Here is a 22,867-nt window from a genome sequence, read left to right as displayed (position 1 = left end):
TTCTCTTGAAGGTAGAAGCGTGAGCATATTGGAGAGGAACGTTCAAGCGATAGAGTAGCTATACGAAAAGGTATGTGAGGCTAGTCTTTTCTTTCTATGGCATGAATCCGATGGTATGATTCTTCTTTCTCTCCATGAATTCTCTATTTATACCGGAAAGTCAAGAGTCTATGATCAGGAATAGCTATATGAGATAAGAGATATGTTATGAGTCCAATGATGATGATGATGAGCTTGAGTCTAAAGATTCTAGAGTTCATGATATGACGTTCCTATAACGCTAATGATGTCGTATATTGTGTACACTCACCTCATACATTATTCCCTTCGAGGTGAGGCAAAATACCACTAAGTTAAGTATGTCATGTATTGTATACACTCACCTTATGTATTGTCCCTTCAAGGTGAGGCAGAGTACCATAAAGTCGATGATGTTATGCGTTGTACCCACTCACCTTATATACTACTTCCTTCAAGGTTAGGCAGAATGCTTGTGAATGCTCCATAATGAGATCGGGGGATCACGACCTTACGTCACCCCGATAAAGTATAGTTGACCTTGAGTCTTCATGCATGTATTGTGATGAGCATATGATGGTGATATTACACCGTACCTATATGGTCGGGCAGATATACACACCACTATAGTGGGCAGCTTATACCCCGGACGCTGGAGGCCTGGACGCAGGCTTATACATTATCATACCGTACCTATATATATGGGCGGACAACTTATGCTTATACTTATGCATTTATGCATATATGATATGATGACGAGTATGAGTAAGACAACATGATTTATTTATTTTATGATACACAGTCAGTTACAGATTGCTCCTCATTTGATACCTCCTCATTTCATTGATGTTTCATTATTGTTTATGCCTCTCATACTCAGTACAATGTTCATACTGATGTCCGTTTTCTTTGGACGCTGTGTTCATGCCCATAGGTAGATAGGGAGGTGAGCTTGATCCAGACTCATAGGAGTTGGCAGCTGATTTGAGAGCACTCCATTGTCCGGAGGTGTTGTGATTATTCTTTTGTGTATATTCATGTATATGTATTTTGGGCATGACGGGGTCTTGTCCTGTCCTTATGTCTAGCACTCCAGTAGAGGCTCGTAGATACGCAGTGTGGGTTATATGGTCTCACGAGGATGCTATTATGTATATATATTATTTTGATGGCCGAGAGGAATATGTATATGAAAGTAATTATGTTTTCCAAATGAAAGATGATTTTCTAACAATTGAGTATAAATTTGATAAAAGAGCATTAGATGAGTATGATGAGTAGTAGAACGAGAGGTGCTCGGTGGTTAGCCCCGGGTACCCGTCGCGGCCCCTCGCCGGGTCGTGACATGCTTCCTCTTAGATTGCTCTTAACCCTGAACCTTTTGACGCAAAACTTGTGGCCTCATATAACACACCTTTAACCATTGAATTTCCCGTTGTAACACCTCGATACGCCCATCAAAAATCCAAAAGCATCAAATCTCGCAATCTCTTGTACAACTATTCCCAAGGCTTTAATATTCCGGAAATTCTCACCCAAGCTATCCAGTTAGTAAACTTACATATAACCCACTACTATGAATACTGTCTCATCTCGAAAATATAACTCTAACCTTCAAATTATAGAGATTCCCAAAGTTGCTTCGCGTTAGACACTTTAGCTCATCCTATGAAGAGTGCTACAAAATTACCCATCTTAATATAACACAAGCCACCTTTCCATCAACCTTAGCATGTCGATCACCTAAAATTTGCTTCTCACCAGTAGCTGATCACAAAACCTCATAGAACTTCGTCATAACACTTAGTCCATTTCTGAAGACTTGCTTCTTTAAGCGTACTTATCAACCACACCTCATTTGACAGATATAACACAACAGCACCACAATCTATACCTGACCCAAGTAGCCCCGAAGATGTACCTTATTCATACAGATTCTCGATCAACTATACCTTTATCTTAATTCTTAAATTTCTCAGTTTAGGTAACATTCACCGCCACCGTCCGACCATCACTCGAAACTGCTCGAAAGTATACCACAAAGTCATAAGTCCTACCAAATAGCCGAGTCAATCTTAGAGAGAGTAGTATGCCACACACTCGAACAACCGAGAGTTCCCTTATTTCACCTGGCTTCCCAAACTTATTTCTCCTCTAAGCCTGTCACACCATAGATACAATTCTTCATAAAGTCTCTATGCTAGAAAACTTCCAACTAACTCTAGTTATCCCAACAAGAATCACTCATCGTCGATGCAATACTCTAAACCACCACTGAATTGATCAATAATCCGTAGGTGATCCTTAATTATCGTACATATAATCCTACTGGCGTCCTCATATAACTTCCCGAAGTACCCTTGCATAAAATCCATTGACTGAAAAAACCTTTATTCTTACTTGGTCCCTGAGTTACTGACCTATCATCGATGCTCAAATGTTCTAAAGTGAACTTACCTCTCCTGGTTTCAACCTTTAATGCTGATCCTTGACTTAATTTTTGAGATACTCCTTGCAACTCGAATTAGTTCAACCCATTATTGATCTACTACTTCTAATGTCCTTACCGACCTACTCCTCACTCAAAGGTCCTTGAACGATGCTTGCCCGCGAAGACTCACCTCTTGCCTTACTTTGCCGAACCCGAACACTGACAATAGTGCGATTATTCCTCTCATTCGGTCAACTCCACAAGTCATGACACCTGTAATTGTAGAACTCTTCACACATTAATTCTTTGAATAATATGCCCACAAATCTTATCCAAGACTAGATACAACACCCGGTAATTCGTTAGAAATAAAATCTTTACCCTTGTCCAGCGCTCGAGTTATTCCCATTAGTCTACGACTTAATCAAATGCAACAACTCATCTATGAACCCTTACCTCCACTCTACATCAAAAACCGCTACATAACTCTCAAATCAACAAGCTCTTGGTTCAAACGACCTCGCTTTTATCACTAACCTCAAAACAACATGACCATACGAACACACCCTTTATTGGAGAATCATATCTGTCTATTCCCATAAGTTCCACTCGTCACACATAACCTTTCCACCCGACTTAGAATAGATAGTCATTTCTTGAAGGAACCTCAAACCACTAGCTTTTACTCCAACACTGCAATTTTATCATAGCGAAGCCCAAGTTAACTTTTCACAACCTTATACGACATCCACCCTTGCACATCTGGCTACCTTATCCTGACGAGCACGTCAGATACCAATCGTTCCCTTCATATAGCGGAGATTGATCCATTCCAGTTTTATCTTCCTTACGCCTCCGTCCTATAGGACAATGAAGTACTCTTACCGTAATACCTTAAGAAATCTTACTCTGCTAAGCCTTAACACACAAGTCGGCCCTCACTTCCTTAGTCTCAACTTCTCTTCTTCATTACACACGGTCACTATCCTTTTGCCAAATCCGATGATCCTTACCAAACTTACACTCATTTTCAATAATCGATATCTCTACTCTACCACTATTGAATCGTTGATCTTCCATTGGTACACTCGTGCCATGCAAACTATCATAATACTTTGACGATGTTGAGACTTTTCCCAAACTAATCATCTTTGACGATGTTGAGACTTTTCCCAAACTAATCATACCTCGAGCAAATCATTCTTGTTAAGCCATAAATGCACTTCTGTGACTTCCGAGCAACCAATCGCTGATAATATGGAGATCAGGGGTCCTCTGTATTATCACTTCCATCCTTCCAAGAATATCAAAAAATAAGAGAGTCTCAATCACCACCACATACAACGGAAACTTCAAGTCATAATGGGAAACTGAGCTTGGGTCACACATCCGTATTAGAATAATACATATCGTACCTTACCGCGCCACGTCATATCTATCCGCTTGCATAAGAAATTAAGGATGATTTTCCACCATCCGTGAGAGGATAAGATAAGGAAATTCAGATACCAATTTGAATCGACTAGATACCAATATGAATGAAGTAGCACGAAAGGAATGAAAGAATTGGAATTTTCCTAAATGTCCTATAGCCTCTCATAAATAAGTACGGAGCTCATCGTACCGATCCGCAAGACTCTACTAGACATGATATTGTACTTGTAACCCTAGTAACCTTGGGCTTTGATACAAACTTGTCACTGCCCAACTCGTGGGTCGAGCGGGCACCCACACTAACCCCCCTGGTGGGCGAACCCTTCCCTTACTTTACTATTTTTAGAATTAACATGCGAAAGATTAAATAATACAACCAGTCTCAATTCATATCATAAATACCCAAATGACGAAAGTACAAATGCAACCCCAAGAATCTGGTCAAGTTACAAGACCCACTACAAATCTGCGTAAGTCTGAATCTAGAAATACATAAGTGTCTAAAATACTGTCTCGAAACAGAAAGGCAGATATAATAAGAGAAGAGGTTTCTAAGCTGAGGATTTAAAACATGGTTCACCTTGGAAACTCAAATTAGAAGCCTCGGGAATTGCCCACGAGGTGCTGACGTGAATCCTGTAGTGAACTCTGCACTAAGAAAATAGTACAACAAGGTAGTATCAATATAAACCCTATGTACTTGTAAGCATCATAGGCCGACTAAGATTAGTTTGCACATATAAGGCACATAATCTACAAGATAGATAGATAGGCACATAATAACCACTCAAGTCACATAATATCACATATTGAATCATCGCCCAAGGTGAAACACCTAAACACAAGTTTGCCAAGTTTCCAATATTGCCTGAAAGTTACCACAATCTAGAATAAAACTAACAAATCCAGTCAATCGATGTAAAATGTGATGATGATATATGCAATGCAATGAAATGGACGTCATGCAATGCCATGGCCAGTATCTCAACTTGTACACATATGCTTCGGACGGGATATCTACGTCTCGACAGTCATGACCCATGGGAGACTTGCAAAGTCCATGTACCAGTCACTCCGCAGAAAGCCCAAAGTTGACTCTCATAAAACTAGCCGCTCCGTACAAAGCCCAGAGGTGACTTTCATCTTTCACTTTCTATCATACGTTTCCAAAGTCTTTTTCCATCAATTATTCCACAATCCTTTCATCACGCTGTTTTCCACAACATTTCCATCATGCATGAATGTATGAATGCAAGAATAAGAAACCAATGCAATCAAAGCCAATGAATATGCTATAGAGATCCCCAAGCACCAAAAGCCATATCAACACTTGCATAAATCACAACAACCATGGAAATGGAATCAACATAGAGTTCCAATAATCATAGTAAATCTATCACCCCACATCAGTCCAATCACATCAACAACTACACCATATGTCACAATGCCTAAAATAATGGTGACAAGCCCACATAATCAGAAGTCATACTAACTTAAGAGTATATCCAACCAACGTCATTTCCGAAGACCTAATCATTATTTCTCCCATCAATTTTATGCATATACACATTTCACTCATCAAAGTCTAACTAAATTAAGTCGTATAACCTACCTCAATGCCGAGCGGGTGCCACGAACCCTCACGCTAAAGCTTTACCCTTCCGAAGTGTTTCCGAACGGTCGAAGTCTATTCAACAATGCACTCTATGTAAGAAATAAAGACTACTGATAACATAAAGCTATAGTACTAATCGAATCGAAAACAACCTTTTAAAAGAGGAAAATTTGGCCTACAAGGACAATATAGAAATTTTGAAATTAAAATCAGTAACCCAACGTTTTTGAAGTTAAAAATTATTCCCCAATTACTAATAGACTCAAGAAATCATCTATTTCCCCATTAGATCAAAAACCCTCTATTTGGGATGAAACCCTAACTTTCCATAATCTATTTTTTAATCAAAATATTCAAGCTTAGCGTCTAGTCATTCACAAGGTTCCATGATTAGATTTAGCAAGATTCACCAATAAAGCCCATTTTCATAGCTTGAGACTCATATATCAATAATAGCATTTGCAAACCAATCTTCCCTAACTATTCTCTTAGTTCTACCTTAGAATCCATACTTAGGACATAAATAAACATAAATGGAGTAGAAAGACTTACCCAAATGAAGATTCAACCCCAAATGCTCCTCAAATCACCCTGAGAATTCTTTAGGTCAAGAGTTTAGTAAATGCGAATAATGGTTTTGAAGTTGGAATAAAAAGGGTTTTCTGATCAGCAATCTGTGCCTCTGCGAATACCTTGTCCGCAGAAGCAAACTCACCTCCGCGAAAGAGTGGTCGCCCCAGCAGATTCACTTGCCACGTCAACTTTCACGTCTGGGGGCCAAGTCCTGCATAGGTAGACCCGCAGAAGCGCAATAATGCTCGCTGAAGTGGGACACCTGGGAACCAGAAAAAATCTGGTTTTCACTAAGTTTCCCCCGAAATCCTGACATCTATCCGAGACCTCTCGAATACAAACTGAACATGCAGACATATGAAAAAATGCGCTACGAACTCATCTGTGCCCTCGAAATTTCTAACGGATGTCTGCTTGACCGGGTCAACCCCTAAACGGCCAAACTCAAGCTTCCAACCAATGGTACAAAATGCTCTCAAAAGCCTCAAGAACCAAACCGCACATCCCACCAAGTCATAATCTCCCTACGAACCTCATGGAATTAGTGAAATTCCAGAAAAGGTCCATTTACTCAGAAGTCAACTGTTGGTCAAAGGTTTTTCACATGTTAAAATTAGAACTTCTAACTTCCTTGAAATCAAACAAGGCTCGCCCGTTCTCTCCGGGAACCGTGCTACCCATCCCCATAAGTTAAACACGCTCTAACTAGGATAGGGGAAAAGTCAACAGGGGTAAAAGTGTCAAAAATGCAATAACGACCAAATGGGTCATTACAGTTATGCCGGCATCGGAAACTTTTTTCAGATTTGGGATATATTTTTATATTTTCATATGTATTTCTATATTTTGAGGAAAAAGAAAGGCATCGAAAATCTTTTTCAGCTATGGGATGTATTTTTATATTTTCGCATGTATTTTTGTATTCGCATGAATGAGCAATTTTCCAACATCAGGAACTTTTTTCAGATCTGGGATGTATTTTTTGTATTTTGCCTGTAGAATTATTTCGAAGGAGGGCGATTAAAACTTGTAGCTTCGACAAACACGAAGACGCAAAAAGCAACTACGAAGAGGACGATTCAGGAAATGTCTACAAGTAGGGCGATTGATAAACTCAGTGAAGCAAAAATTGAAAGTGGGATAGCAACTCCAGTGGATCTAAATCAGACTATGATATTGGCGATGGAGAAATTAGGGGAATGGCTTGGCATAGTGTGCTCAGCAGCTCGTGATAAGCGTCAATCATGGACAGATGAGATGGAATAATAGGAAAACATTGCGGGTAAGTCAGCTAGATCCAAACCTTCCATATGGGATAACTTTGATATTTCCAAAATTTCAAATGCGAGGTTTAAATTGGAATACGTTATCCCTAAAACTAGTGGAGAACAACAAACTGGGGAAATTGAGATTAAGGACATTAGTTCGGAGATTGAATACTGGAGTACGGTTGTTGTTTACTATGGGGGTGCTTATCGGTCGTTCGGTCCAGTTTGGTTTATCGGTTTTCAGTTTGTAAATACGTAAAATCGATAACCAAATCAATAATATATTCGTTATCATTTCGATTTATCAGTTTTTGGTCCTCAACATTTCATTTTTTGATTTAACCAGTAAAACAATGGTCCGCTAATTTTATTTTTGCTTTCTCTTACTTTCATTTGTTCATATATACACTGCCTTCATACATAAAAGTTTATACAAATTACAAGCAGAAGCAAATTAAAATATGTGGCTGAGTAAAAGTTAATTTTATTGAATGTGTCAGTTATTACTTTACCAACCAAGAAATTAAAGGGAAGGCTGCCAAACTATACCTGTGGTATATAGATATCCTAGAAAACATGAGTTCTAGCTTGTTCTGTTAGTTTCTCCGTGAAAAACACTCTCATGAGAAAGCCTGCTAGTAAGATAGACGATACAAAGCACAAAGCTAGGAACTTCAAAGAGATAACAGAGAACTCGCAAGCCCTAGTTTCATTTGATAAGTGAGGGAGAGAGGCGAGACTCGCAAGTCCTAGTTTCGTTTGAGAAAATAAATGTCGCACGTGGTAAGAATCTAGGAAATAAAGGTTGTATTTAAAAAAAATTAAAATTTAAAGGCACTGTTATATAGTTAGGAATAAAACGGTTATTTAATATAATCTTATTGGGTTATCATTTAACCATTAACTAAATCCTTAAAATCGGAAACCGAACCGATAACTTAATAAAAAATTATACAAAACCATTTACTAAATGTTAACCCAATAACCCGATACCAAATAAACTAATAGCATTTTTATTGGTTTAATTTTATCGGTTAAATCGGTTTTTGCACACCCTTAATTGGGAGCTCATTCTCCCTTCTTAATTTTGAATGGCTTCATCCAGTGGACTTAGGGGGAAATTAGAATTAACAAGATATAAATGATGAAGAATGACTAACTCTAGAGCGAATCAATTCAAAAGAGAACTTGGATAGTGTTCTACGAGGGGGAATATACAACTTTGACAATAAGCCATTTATTTTCAAAGCTTGGTCTTTGGACATGGAGTATCAGAGGGAGGAACTTGACTCAGTTCTGATTTAGGTCGAGCTTCCTTGCTTGGATTTCCAGTATTGGAGTGCTCGAGGTCTTAGCAAGATAGGGAATTTGGTGGGCTAGCCATTGATGGTGGATAGAAATACAAAAAACAAGGCTGGGATGAATGTTGCTCGATTACTGATTGGAGGATAACGTAACACTCCGTAAATCCGGGTTAGGTGTGAATATGATAAATGAGTATTAAGACATTTTATCGATATGAAGTACTATCGGAATTAGTTTGGGTGGAAATAGTTTTTTTTTTTAAATTAAGATGAATAGTGAGGTGCATGAGATTCGATAGAATCAACTAAGTTTACGATAGGTCTAACTTCCATCCTGTTTACATGAACATCTATTGGGAATTTGAGAAAACTTAAAACAAGAAAGTTGTATCCCTTCCCAAACATTTATGGACCATATCTGTGCTAAGAGTTATGCCTATTTTACTAACTCTTGTCAGAGCAGAATTTTTAGATTTTGGGCTGTGTTTTTTAGCCTTTTCCTACCCAAATTGTGGCTCCTTATTTTATTATAATCTCAAGTAAAAACGTCCCTAACACTATTATCAAACCTAAGAAACTATTTATACTCTCTCTATCTCCATCCCTAAAGAACCTAGGCACTGCAATCCTTCAAGAACCGCAAGAACATCAGTCTTGCAATCAAGAAAAATTAAGAAATTTTCACGAGTTTAGTTGGGAGATCTACTTTCCTGAGGTTTCCTCTAAGGTAAGTCTTTTAATCAAGAACCTTTGAATTCTACAAGATCATATCGTTTCTAAACACTAGAATAAATTCATCCACCCTAGAACCCTATAAAATCAAGAGCGGTGAAGAGTTAGAGAAAACCCTGGTATTTTCTGTAGACTTTCACTCTGACTAGCCACATTCAATTGGTATTTCCTGGTAATCTAACTGTTGGATTGAGCCCAAATTTTAACTGAGTATTCATAACATATAAGTCTTAAATATGAATAGTAGTGATTTGATTTGGAGGTTCAGAGAAGTGCCTTTAGAGCTACTAACAGTAGCTACGAAAATTGGTAAAAAAAAATTTAAATCTTAGTTGTGCAATCTTCAAATTGGATGTGGAGTGACTCTTTGAAGTGCAGAGCTTATGTTTGGAATATATTAACGGGATTTAAGGTATGTCTACTTTTGAAAACCTTCTTTTGAAGTATGTCTCTTTTCGAACATACTTTTCAACCTTGAAAATGGTTTCTTTGGCAAGGGTTCGTGTGTGTGAGGGACAAGCCCGAATTGAGCCTTATGTGTATTATATTATCTATATGTATTCATGATTTTTCCTATCAAGGGATTACTGAAACTGAATTATAAAGCCTCAAACTTTGAACATGCTTTACCCCTTATAAGGGATGACTTAGCTTGATTTTGAAAGAGATGATCTTCGAACTTTTTTTCCCCTACTATGGGATGATCGAATTGATTTGTAAAGTGATAATATTTAAACATGATTTTCCCCCTATTATTGGGTGATTGAACTTAGTTTCTAAAGCATGGGTCTTTAATGTGTTTTGCCCTATGAACGGGCTTTGGTGAGTGGAAAATTGCCGATTAATGACTTGATCTACCTTATTAATGGGATGATGAATATAATTCATAATGAAAAACTTGGCTATCATGCTATGACTTATGATTCGGCGTCCATGCCATGATTTGTGATTTGGCTTTCAAGCCATGACTTGTGATCCGGCTAATATGCCATGATTTTATTGTGTGTGGCCTAGCTACTCGGGAGGAAGAGTCTAGTAGTCACTATGGATACTAGTGGGGTTTTTCTGGATATTCAGGAGGAAGAGTGGCCATAGAGGGTCGATAGCCCCGGTGTGGTCTTTGCCTAGACATTAGGGAGGAAGAGCGGCCATCGAGGGTTGATAGCCTCGGTGTGGTCCTTACCTAGCCATTTGGGAAGAAGAGTGGCCATTGAGGGTCGATAGCCTTGGTGTGGTATTTTTCTAGCTATTCGTGAGGAAGGATAGTCATTGGGGGTTGATAGCCCCGAGGTGGTCCTTCTATGTAGTTTAGGGAGCCTTAAGTGGTCATCCCTTCGTTATATTGATTTGGGCTTGTATTAGCATGTGTTATACTTTGGTTTCCTGTGAGTGGCTTGTTGATGATCTTGAGTTCATGAGTGAGAAGACTTAATGGATAAACTGTATAATAAGTTGAAATTGATATATTCCTATGTTATTGGCTTTTACTGCTGATTTTACTAAGGTTCTGGCTTACTCTGTCTTTGGATTTCGAACTATTTTTTAGACAACTTAAGGTAACAAGAACAACTTAAGGATTTAAAGTGATCATTTCTTCAACATTGACTTATACTGGATATTCAGGAGATGTTATCATTTGCTTTGAACTGTTTCTCAATATTGTATTCAATTAATGTTAAATGATCTAATAATGAAAATATTGATGTTTATTGACTTTATAAGGTGCTTCCGATGTGGCTCCCGAGCATCGGATGCTTGTTGCGCCCAAGGTGGATTTTGGGCGCGAAAAGTTCAAGGTTGGTGCTCTATTACCAGACTTGATATTCTTTCGAATGATAAGGATAACATCATTTACCAAAGGGTGAAATATGATTTGAAGCCATCACTATGTAACGCTTGTAAGTAGTATGGGCATACAGAGGATATATGTAGGAAGATTAAGGTACATCAAAATGGGAAGTCTGATCCAAAGATGGGTGAAGGAGCTGAATCAGGTGAGAATGCTGAGGTGATGACTAATAAGGCAGGAGGATAAATTGGGCGGAGTCTGGTTCCTATACCTAAGTTTGTGCAGGACAAGGGAACTAGTAATGGGGCTGTTATTGTCAAATGCCATTGGGCACTCTACTAGCAATACTGCAGGAGACAATAAGGGGTGACCCAACCTTCAAAAATAAGGAAATCACTTGGTGTGATGAAGGTGGGAGTTCCAATTTCTAATACTTTTAAAGAGTTAGGGAAGGAGGGAAGAATTGAAAATGTAGCACAAACGATGGAAAGTGTTTGGAAAGGATTAGGAAACGAGATTCTTTCCTATGGGAATGGTTAACATTTTAAGTTGGAGCATAAGGGCCTGAATGGCCCCAATAAGCAAAAAGAGTTTCAACTCCTCTGCAATAAGCAGAACATTAGTTTAGCTGGATCACTAGTGAAAAAAATGTCGGATCGGACAAAGCAACAAAAACATGTAATTTAATTTTTTTTTTATAACGAACAAATTTTCCAACCAAGTATCTTTATTATGAGACTACATGTAAATGATAAATAAGATGGAGAAGTGTATCAAACAACTCCTTTACCCTTAAGTTTATTGATATAGATGTTTCTCTTACCTGCAAGGAGTTCAAATGTCGTCCCGCCAAAGCTAGTCTACCAAGATCCTTTGGATATCTTTTGCACTACTATGAAAGAAGACTATGGCTAAGTGTAACACTCCGTAAATCCGGGTTGGGTATGAATATGTCAAATGAGTATAATGTGACATTTCAGCCATAGAGAGTCCTATCAGGGTGAGTTTGGGAGGAAATAGGTGTTTTAAGATCATGATGAAAAGTGAGGTGAAGAGGATTCGATAAAATCAATTAAGTTTACGACAATCCTGACTTTTGGCTGTTATGGTTCAGTTCTACGGGGTGCATAAAAGAAACTTCATAATTTGGCCTCTAGGTTAGATTTTTAGAGTCACCACCTAATTAATTTACAGGAATTAGGAAATCGATTTCAAGGATTTAAAAAAAACGTTTTTAGTACCAGAGTTCGGATAAGGGTTCAGGTGATTGCCCGAGGAAGGTTTCCACAAAATACGGTTGTCCTAAGGGTTTTAAAAATGACTCAAAGTATAAATTTACTTAAAATCGGTTTAGAAAATGTATGTATAAAGTCTTGCTTTTGTTTGTTCTTGGCATATCAATGAAATGAGTTTATGTAAGTAAAATCCTTTTAGTCCATCAAAATTGACTTTGGGTCAAAAAAGGGTTAGAATAATCTCATTCTCACTTTTCTAGACCAAAGCATACTCAAGGTTCCCCTTAGTAAAGTTTCACTTAATTTGGTCAAAGGTGATACAATATTATTCATCCGGGTTAGTTTTGAGAAAATGTTTAAGTGTATTTTGTTTGTTTGATTAGCCATGATTTCACAAAATTTGAGACAAGGCTTATACCTATTTATGGAAAACTCTTAAAAGTAAAGTCATGTAAATTTCTCGTTTGAAAGTGTAGGTCAACCTCATTTTGGTCCAAATACTTTTCCCAAGAAAGCCAAGTTAAGACAAAGTTCCTTCTTATTTGTTATCTTACGGGTGGGCTAAAGCCCAAATGATTTTAAGTGATGAAAATATTACTTCAAATCATTTTCACATTTTTTCTTCTCATAAACCCTTTGAATCCTTTAGAAAATGTTTTATTCCCAAAATTTACAAGTTCAAAGTCTTGTAATTATTCAATAAGAAAGCAGTTTTTGAAGAAAAAAACTTTTTTCTCGTGTTTTCATTTTTGTGAAATGGTAGTTCATTCATCTTTTTAAGTTGGGTCAAAGTCTATAAATATGGGTTTCCTATTCATTCTAACGATATCAGCATCATTTGCCTAGCCCTATTTCATTTATGTTCCACTGGGTTTCAATAATATACAAGTATATTTACACATATACAACATATATATACGAGAAAAGGAACAAAAGTTGGCTCGTGGGTTTACTAAGCCCACCAACTATCATTCATCATTTTCACCCATGATTGGGCCTTCAAATCTGCGGTCTGGACTCAATAAAAGGAAGTGCTCTGGCCCAATAGAAGCTGTGGACAGTGGAGGTTTAGGCCCAATTGGTCTCACGCATGGATACATGCAACCAAAGAAAGAGGGGAAAAAGAAGATGGAGGTCAGAAAGAATCTATACTCGTCATCTATTTTAATCTACTCACTTAATAATCCATCTAAGAAATTCTAAGCATCATTTCGCATATAAAAAAAGGAAATACACATAAGGCGTATAGGGAACACTAAAAGTGTCACACCCCAATTCCGATAGGGCATGATGGGCACGCAACTCTTACTTAGAGCTGAGCGAACCCTCTGGCATTCACATAATGAAACTGGACATAAAAAAAATCGGAAATATAATAAACTACTTTTCGTCAAACCATAGAAATTTGCGAACTATACTCAATTAATCAAAAACCGAGTAAGTCCAACTGACATATCGGCCTACATGGTCGCTTTTCTCAACACATGACATCTCAACATACTAACCACAGGACACTGTCTGCAAAGTCTCTAAGAGTAAACACCTGAATCATATAAGTCGGGACAGGGCCCCGACGTACCCATACACACATATGATAACCATAATGCCTCGGCACTGCTCCCGGAAGAAAATGGAGTTTGCCAATCCCAGCTGATAGCCAACCATCCTAACTGAATACTTTTAGTGTTCCCTATTCGTGAGGAAGAAGGATGGCTCCTTGCGAATGTCCATTGACTACAAGCAATTGAATAAAGTGACGATAAAGAACAAGTACCCACTCTTCAGGATTGATGACTTATTTGACCAGCTGCAGGGTGCCAAATGTTTCTCAAAAATAGACTTGAGATCGGGGTATCATCAAATTAGGGTAAAAGAGCAAGACATTCAGAAAACAGCTTTCAGGATCAGATATGGGCATTGTGAGTTTCGTGTTATGTCATTCGAATTAACTAATGCTCTAGCTGTATTTATGGATCTGATGAACCGTGTATTCAGACCCTTTTTAGACCTGTTCGTGATTGTATTTATAGATGATATCTTGGTTTACTCTCCGTCAGAGGCTGAGCATGCTGATCAGCTACGCGCAGTGCTCACAGTTGTTCGAGACATATAGCTCTATGCGAAATTTTCCAAATGTGAGTTTTGGTTAAACTCTGTGGCTTTTCTTGGTCACATTATTTCTGATGAAGGCATTAGGGTAGATACTCAAAAGATTGAAGCTGTCAAGAATTGGCCAAGGCCCACAACACCGACGGAGAGACGTAGTTTCTTGAGTTTGGCAGGATATTATAGGAGGTTTTTGGAAGGATTCCTCCCTCCTTAAACATCTGTCACGACCCAACCGCTGAGTCGTGATGAGTTCCTGACCACTATTGACCAAGCACCCCTGTACCTGCCTGTACATTCCTAGCTAAGTGGGTGGCCCATAAGACTTATGGTTGAGCTATGCTGACTTATACAATAATGAAATCAAGAATTATCATTCGCCTGAGCATACATACATACATACATACATACATACATACATACATACATACATATATATATATATATATATATATATATATATATATATATATATATATATATATATATATATATATATATATATATATATTGGAAATAACAGTGCAAGCCTACAAGGCATTACATATGCTGTACCACAAAAGGATGAGAGCCGACATGGTTATATCTCGTCTACTGCACACATCTGTCTACAGACCTCTACTGGAGTACCAAACTGTAAAAATGGCGGGACTAGGCCTTGCCGTACCCGTATTCAGATACATCTAAACATAACGTACCAAAAACAGACAGCAGCTCCCGATTGAGTGGAGCGTACCAACAACAGCTGAGAAGAGGCTCTACTGGGTTGGATCGCCCCTCTATCTATCTGTCACGACCCATCCCCGTAAGTCATGACTAGAGCCTGAACTGGGCACCCCTACGCGCTCATTTACCAGATTCAGCATACAGACGACTCGTACACAAATAAATATCAGACGTGGCTCCACACTGGTGCCTACAATCATATATACTGCACAGAAGCCGGCAAGGCTATCATACTATACATAACTTACCAAAGTATACATACACGCGGCCGATAGGGCTGCCACGGCGGATGGGCCGCCCAAACACAATTCACACAACGCGCCCAAACAAAACTGTACATTACCCACGTCTATGTCTACAGACCTCTAACACGGAACAACAGAATCAGATGGCGGGATAGGGCCCCGCCGTACCCTGAATAAACATAAACATATACATCGGGAGAGTATGTACCCAAAACATCGGCTCCGGAACAAAGGGAGCACTCCGAACCGCAAAAGGGAAATCCTACGCCGGTGGGTCACCAAAACGAGAATCTGTACCTGCGGGTATGAAACGCAACCCCCGAAGAAAGGGGGTCAGTACGAAGGATGTACTGAGTATGCAAAGCACGAAGTACAGAAAACGAAGACATAACCGAAGTAAAATGTACAGAAGGTGAGCACAATAGCCAAAATACCAAGGTGTTGCATCTGACGTACAAATCATACATAAAAGGTTCTGGAAGACAAATACGGCAATCAAAATGCCAAAATACTTTGCTTTCCTTTGAAAAACATTTCCGTCTCATACACACAGAAAATCAAACACACAATTACCGCGGCCAAAAGTCCAGCGGTCACTATCACACATACCGCGACCAAGTGTCCAGCGGTTAGCATCCCAAACCCGACATACCGCGGTCAGGGGTCCAGGGGTCAATGTCGCAGATACCGCGGTCAGGAGTCCAGCGGTCAATATCACAAATGCGGCATACCGCGGTCAAGAATCCAGCGGTCAATGTCGCACACACCGCGGTCAAGAATCCAGCGGTCAATATCACATAGTGCACACAATAATATAAATGCCAACTTTATTACTTTCCAAACATAAATCACACATGCCAGAATCATGCATCACACAAGAATCGTATATCCGGAAACAAATACAGAAGGTAAGTAGCTTATCCAGAATATCAGAATACTTACTTTTATATCATACAAGAATAGCTCAAGTGAGACAAACGAAGGAAGTTTCGAAACTTGTGGGCCCACCTCGGGTCAAATCGGGGTGGCGGATATAAATTACAAACATTGGACTCTATGGAGTCATCCATGAAGGTTTCAAAGCGAGCCGATCACGTCTGTACGGGTTATGGATGTTTGAACAGTTTTCCAACAAAACTTAAGGACTATAATTCAATTGTGCTGAATGAATAGTACCAAAATTCAGACTCGCTTTTCTATGAGCAGAATAACCTACGAGGCTCAAATCCAAATCTAGTACACCTAGGACATGCCAAGAGAAGAAAAGGGGTAGCTTTACATACCTTAGTTGCGCCTTACGCTCGTCCAAGTTCAATTCTTGTTTCGCCCAAAATCTACAAATGGTCATGTTTACCAATTAGAAATTTCAGGCCTTTAAAACTCGAATCTTAACTTATACTTTTCTACAAAAATTTGGGCAGCATCTCCCCTATACATACAGCATCCCCGAGATTTAACTCGGCTCCAAACATCAACAACCAAACCAACAACAATACCAACAATAACAACAATCACCACAAAACACAACATAGACTAGCTAGTCCTCTTTCCAACATAGTGCAATAACTCTTATTTCCAACTTCACATTTCCAAACCAATCTCACTGTTTTCACATTCATTTCTAATCAAGATCATTACAATACGCTTTGGAAGCATTTCATATCATTCCTACAACTATTCACAAAATATACAAACTTTCCACCAAAACCATAATCCACCTAAACTTCCAATCTTCAACATAAACATCCACAACATATTCTTATCTTCCAATTTCATTTACAACCACAACAATTTGCGTCTTACAACTTCATTCTCATAATTACATAAACTATAATAAAATCACATACTTTCCGACCACCACTTAACAACAATTTTCTCATGCCAACTAGAACCATTAACCTCCCCTTTTCATCACAAGACTACAACAACACAATTAACATACTAAATAATATTTGTTCATCTTCCCTTCTCCCTACACTACACGGCCACACACATACATCCACAACACACAAAATTTCATGACTTTCATACACTTTACACATACTACAACATATATATATATGTCTTCCATAGTATAAAAATGATAAAACTCTTACCTTTTCTCAATTCTTCCACTTGCCGCAAAAGGTAGTTTCTTGCCAAAATAATTATATCATCTTGAAGAGCACCTTGAGATTAGTAGAGATACAAGAAGATTTGGATTTTTGGACCAAAGATTGATGAACTAATTTTTTTTTTTTTTGGCCGAAACCCTTGGCCTTTTCTTGCTCTCAACTCTCTTTTATTTTTCTTGAAACTTCTTGTACCAAAATGAAGACTTAAGCCTCCTTTTATTATTAATCACATGGACTAAATCCCATGGGTTGGGCCTTGGCCATGTGGCCGGCCACCCCTTTGCTTTGGGCCTCACTTCTCTTATTTTGTTTTTGGCCCAATTGATTAAGGATCATATTGAGTAATTCATGAAACCAATTTCCGTAATTCCAATTTTGTCCCTAGCCTTCCTCCATATTTCCGCACCAATGTTTTCATAGCCGACACATTCATACTAAGTAACGTCCAAATATGGCCTTATTCATTACAAGTCAAAGTTATCTCAAATTTTCCGAATATGCGAAAATGCAGGATATAACACTATCTGTACCTGCGGGCATGAACGCAGCCCCCTGAACAATAGGGGAGTCAGTACGGATAATGTATCGAGTATGTATGGAATAATAATAACATATACTGTTATATCCCATATTTTTGCACGTTGGATTATTCGTAAGCTAATCGACATAAGTTCAAGGACAAGATTATTTTGAGACAAGGACTTTTAATCCCCAATTTTAATAAGTGCACGATTTGCTTGTAAATTACAATTAGTGGAGAAATATTAGTGGAGATTAGGGATTAATTAACCATGATTAGATTATTAAGTGGGGATTAATGATTAATTAAGTTAATTAGTGTACTAAATGGACCCTACTACAACATGGCCGAATCTGATTGGTCCATGCCATAGTGGGACACATGTCATTGTGGATGGTGGCATATATATTCTTGGTGATGACTCATTTAATCAACTTCATCTTCACAAAGTCATTTGAAGCAAGAATTTCACACAGCCATGGCTGCTCTTGAAGCTCACGACCAGCCCTCTTCATGATAATTAAATTACTAATTTTCATCTTGGTTTGGAGGTTTTATTTATTAGAGTTTCTGGAAGGCTTCTCTATAGTTCATCCTATTCTCCTTCTTCAAAGAACTAAGGTAAGAATTCAACAATCTTTTTAAATCAGTTTATCTTCAACTTGGGGGAGATTTCACCTTAAGTTCTTCTTAGTGTAGAAATAAAGGTTCATGTAGTGTATTTGAGGATGATCTGGTTGTGTTGAAGGGATGGAAATATAGTTATAAGTATGTGTATGTGTCATTGTTCTTGTTGTTCATGGTGGTATTTTACTCTTTTCCATGTATTTGTGATCTTGCGAAGTAAAGGTCGAAAATTGTATTTTTGATGTTGTAGTTCGGTGGACTGTTTTGAGCTTGTTATTAAAATGATATTGAAGTAGTTTTCTTGTATATGGATGGTAGTTGATGTTTTTTTCATGTTGTTGTTGATATGGCTCATAAATTATGAAGAAAGAAGTGTATATGGTATCGTATATGAAGTGTATGTTGGTCTGTTTGGTGTATAATCTTAAATGTTAATGATTTGTGTTGAAAAAGGATTAAGAGAGGTTATTGGGTTGTTGTTGTTGTTGTTGGTGGTGGTTTTGTTGATTGAGGGGTGGTTATTAAATATTAGGGGAAATGCTGTCCGTTTCATTTTCGAACCGAATCATCATTGATGTACACAATATACGAAAGCCCTCTAAAGTTGTGTACGTATTCCTATGGTTATAGGTTTGGCATACTGTTTGTGGAAAGTTCGCGATTAAGTTGAGTTCCTAGGACGACGTAAGGTATGTAAAGCTAACCCTTCTTTCTTTTTGGGACGATCCGTGTGAGACAAACAGACGACGAATGTATAAACTCCAAAGAAGCTCCTATTCTTAGAGACACTAGGATGGCTAATGTTCTTCATTTCCAGAAGCTATTTCATTATGTCCTGATACGTGTCTATGATTCCTGATGTTCTATTTGATATAATCCATAGTGATATTCGAGGGGTACTTGACATGATTGTTGTCTTTGATTCTCAAGTGTTAGTTCATTCTAATTATTCTATTGAGTCTCAGATGATGATTTAGTTTGCATATGGTTGCTTATTATTCTGCTCGTGCATGCCGTTAATATATCTTTCACCGAGTCCCGGGCCGGGTATGTTTTCGTGCACAGTTTCACTGCATTGTTCACCGAGTCCCTCACTAGAGGGATGGGTACATATGTGTATATATGATGATATGATTATGGCACCGAGTCCCATGGTGGGCCGGGTATGGTATATGATGACTTTATTCACCGAGTCCATAATGGGCCGGGTATGGTATATGATATAGACATGCATGATTCTCATCTCGTAAGGCACAGGTGCATTGGTATCTTTGATTATCATACTTGCCTCTTGTAATCTTTTATTCAGTTATGATTTTCTTTATTGTATTTCATGCTTTATATACTCAGTACATAGCTCGTACTGACCCCCTTTCTTCGGGGGGCTTTTCATACCCGCAGGTACAGACACCCGGTTTGGTGATCTACCAGCTTAGGACTTCTGCTCAGTTGTTTTGGAGAGCTCCATTGTTCCGCAGCCTAGATTATTTTGGTACAGATCTTTTGATGTAAACTTATGCATATCCGGGGGTACGGCGGGGCCCTGTCCCGTCATACTTCACTTGTACACTCTTAGAGGTCTGTAGACATATGTGGGTTGTATCTGACTGTGTCGATATGGTTTGTTTTGGATATTCCCGTATATAGTGGCAGCCTTGTCGTCTTGCGTATTGTGTTATGCTATGGTTAGTCGTGACTCCTCAGGAGACATGTTTATGATATGTGGCGTTATGAGTCTTTCATTTGTTTTTACAAGTTTCCATACTGTCCTTAGTTTCAGTCTGACTATATCTAGCAGGTTCGTATACGAGTGTCCAGTTCAGGCACTAGTCATGGCCCATGGGGTTGGGTCGTGACATATACAAAGGAGTCATAAATAAAATCTAGAAATCATAAGCTATACTGACTGACTGAGTGCGTCTCTATGTCTGACTATCTGAACATATCCGTATGAATGCATGTGTATATATATATATATATATATATATATATATATATGGCTACCTGAACATGTCTGTATATCTCTGATTACTGAAAATGCCTCTGAGGGGGTATGATATGCATAGGTCATAGTGCCGAGGACGTTCGGCTCGATCCCAATCCTATATAGGCCCTTTCGGGCATCATAATCATCATATAGGCCTCTTCAGGCAGCTCCTTCGGACATCATAATCATCATCACTGTGCACCAACTGATCAGGTGGTAATGCGTATATAACGCCTCGCCCTTTCCCCATACCCCACATACATATAATATACGCATATATAACGCCTTCTGGTCACGGGTCAATATGCATATATGTAAATGAATGCAATGCATAAACATACACTAACATTATCATGATACAAAGTTTAGGACCCATGAACAAAAGGAATAATCATAATAGAGGGGTACAGGATCATCACGAATTGAGATACTCCTAATACTTCTAAGAGTAGAGTAATATGGAGACTCGAGTATTCCTCGTCTGCTGATATCATGGGATCATGCCAAAAAGAAAGAAAGAAAGAAAGAAAGGGAAAGTCTTAACATACCTTTTGCGGTCGCGTTAACTCTAACTACTGCACACTTGTCTTTCCAAGCTCGTCAATCTATATTTAAGAAAATTAATACTACTGTTAGGACCGTTATCATACGCTTACCTTAAGCCCTTAAATTAATCCCTTTTAAATTCTGTCAAAATTCGGGCAGCATCTCCCCTATTTATATGCCTAGCCCAAAATTACAATTCAGTAACCAACAACAACAACAACAAGACCAACATCAACCATGTTATTCTCAATATCAAATACTCCAAAAAACCTCCTATATAATATTTATCTAAATCTCCACCAATAGAATTATTATACAGCTATTTAACAGTTCTATCTCCGTAAATAAACCAAAATTAACATTAATAATAGGAGATTCATACCTTACTCCTTACAATATCTCTATATCTTCACTTTTTTCACCTTAAACTTGAACCACATGTGTCGCTATACGATTCTATACTCGCAACTATACGTTGCCTGGATCGAAATTCGGGAATTATAGTAATTTGGGCTTGAAATTTGGGTTTGGGAGTTGGGGAACTTTCTAGAGGATTTTGGAGTAGTTTGGCTGAAAAAAGCGGGGGCAAGCCCCTTTTATATTGGTTCAAATTCTGTTTGGGTCACTGTAGCAGGCCGGTTACTTTAGCAGTTACTGTAGCACGCGTTTCTGTTCTATCAGCCAAACTTGTAACGTCCATAATTCTCTACTCTGATGTCCTATCGATGAGCGGTTTGTTGTGTTGGAAACTAGACTCAACGAACTTCATTTTAGGCTTTTGAAAAACACTTCATATGCTAAGAGATATTCTACCCTCAAGTTGGACCAAATTTTTCACACGAAACTTTAACCATCCTTTCTCCAAAGTTGTACTACTCCATTTATTCCGGTCATTTTCTTATAAAAACTTCTGGTATACCTTATATACATCCTTTACTCCTTAAATATACTTAATAATGCTTGCTCCTTATATTCCAAAGTGGTTTTACTTAACCATAACTCAACGTACTTATGTTTCAAATTTGATAAGTGCTTCTTCGAAGATACGGGGTGTAACACTAGACATACTGTATGAGCCAATAAGGCTATCATAACCACTTGTGACAACATATGAACTCTCAAGTTTGGACATCATCTTGTTGTACATAACTCTCTACAAGCATCTACTAGAAAACATAACGTAATATGACCGGGACAGGGCCCCGCCATACCCATACATATGTGCATACATAAATATACATAAGACCATGCTGACTCCTGGCATCTCCGGAACAAATGGAGTGCACCAACCTCATTTGATGAGATGACATTCTAATAGATGGATCAACAACCTCCATCTCGGGACCTGTGGGCATGAAACGCAGCCCCCCAAGCAATAGGGGAGTCAGTACGAATAATGTACCGAGTATGTAAGGTAAGAAAATAGCATATACACAAGAATCAATAAAGTAATCTATGACATGAGAGTCAATCTATAAATCTGAATGTATATGTATGACTGTATACTTGAAAGTGTATGTATAACTCTGTATAACTGAAAGTGCCTCTGTGGGCGTATGATATGCATGCTTTCTTTCAAAACTATATAAATATATCA

The 22,867-nt window shown here is 38.3% G+C and overlaps 1 long non-coding RNA gene across 1 annotated transcript in view; it reads left to right on the top strand.

Moving 5' to 3' along the window:
* LOC132599738 (uncharacterized) overlaps positions 1-20,479 on the top strand; it is a 37,112-nt gene extending 16,633 nt beyond the window's left edge. The window contains exons 2-3 of the long non-coding RNA XR_009566979.1: positions 7,071-7,353; positions 20,139-20,479. This is a non-coding gene — a long non-coding RNA (uncharacterized LOC132599738). The remainder of the gene's footprint in view (positions 1-7,070; positions 7,354-20,138) is intronic.
* The last annotated feature ends 2,388 nt before the right edge of the window (positions 20,480-22,867 follow it).

The sequence above is a fragment of the Lycium barbarum genome, chromosome 6 (genome assembly GCF_019175385.1).
Source record: "Lycium barbarum isolate Lr01 chromosome 6, ASM1917538v2, whole genome shotgun sequence".
NCBI classification, from domain to species: domain Eukaryota; kingdom Viridiplantae; phylum Streptophyta; class Magnoliopsida; order Solanales; family Solanaceae; genus Lycium; species Lycium barbarum.
Note: the sequence above shows the minus strand (reverse complement) of the source record. Positions and strands in the feature narration are given on the sequence as shown.